The sequence below is a fragment of the Pristiophorus japonicus genome, assembly GCF_044704955.1.
Source record: "Pristiophorus japonicus isolate sPriJap1 chromosome 24 unlocalized genomic scaffold, sPriJap1.hap1 SUPER_24_unloc_2, whole genome shotgun sequence".
NCBI classification, from domain to species: Eukaryota; Metazoa; Chordata; class Chondrichthyes; family Pristiophoridae; genus Pristiophorus; species Pristiophorus japonicus.
Window position 1 is genome coordinate 373,890 of NW_027250649.1, and position 1,213 is coordinate 375,102.

The 1,213-nt window shown below is 45.3% G+C and overlaps 1 pseudogene; it reads left to right on the forward strand.

Annotated features, from left to right (window-relative positions):
- The first annotated feature begins 605 nt into the window (after nt 1-605).
- On the forward strand, nt 606-785 carry LOC139241233 (U2 spliceosomal RNA; annotated as a pseudogene).
- Nucleotides 786-1,213: the final 428 nt, after the last annotated feature.

The window sequence follows — 1,213 nt, forward strand, 5'->3', positions numbered from 1 at the left end:
CCTATAAAGGGCGAGCGTTAACGGATCTCATAGGAACTACAGTCAGAATCGTGAAGCAGGACAGCACTCAGATATTCTTCCAAAAATGACACTGCCAACAATTCTGCTGTTTCGGAACATTTATTATCCTTTCCTCGCAGCATTCGCTGTTCCCGGTAAGTCAATATACCCTGTTGCCTAACAGCTTTTAACAACGTTACTGCTAATGATTGTACAACAGATTCTGAGAATTTTTGCATTGCAGACGTTGATGCACTGGGAGAAGTCAGTGAATATCGCAGGGAATTCTCCCAGTGCGCGCGGCTGCTGAGGCACTGTTCCGGCTGCTGGTGTGTGGATGTCAGGAGCACAACTTTGTTCCGTATACTGAGGGAGGGCGAGGCTGATACCCAGACCGCTCTAACAGTACATAGCTCACTACAGCTTAGTAGCCATATAAACATCCAATATGTGCTTTGTTCCCTGTCTCCATTAAGCTGATAATCCCTTGTACTGCAGCCAGCACCACCCAACAGGGGACTGTGAAAGATATTTGGAGCAATAATCGCCGCTCAGGGAGCTGCTACCCTTCCCTCGGCTGCCGAGAACCTTCGCAGTTCCACCCGCTCCTGCTCTCGGCCTTTAGGCTAAGATCAAGTGCTGTATCTGTTCTTATCAGTTTAATATCCCCTATGGGGACATGATATTGAATTGATTTTTGGACAGGGAGCTGGATCAGGTGCATGCCCCGTCCACTCCATGCACCGACCTGGTATTGCAATATTTCCAGGAACGGTGCAACTTCGCCTCTCGGCCTTTTGGCCTAAGATCAAACACATTGGCGCAAAGTGATCTTTGGCGTTAGAGTTGATCTGGAACGAAATTGGATAACAATTTTTTTTTTTTTTTTTAAAGTTCCACCTGCTCCTGCTCTGTGAACGAACAGCTCCTTCCGGGCGATTAGAAACAGAAAAAGCATTGAGTTTTGAGCTAACTTAAAGGTTGTCTCAGTTGGACGCTTTATTTGAAGTGATATATTTCTAATAATTGTTTGGAAATTATTTTTAATACAGCTGACACGCTATGCCAGTCCTGGGATCCAATTTGCCAATTAAACCGATGAAATTCAATGTAAAATCCCATCGGTTACTCCCTGTGGTAGTACCTTATAAAACTGGATTCGTGCATCACACGGTATCAGCCTCATGGTAGGATAGTTTAAGCGCTCCACACT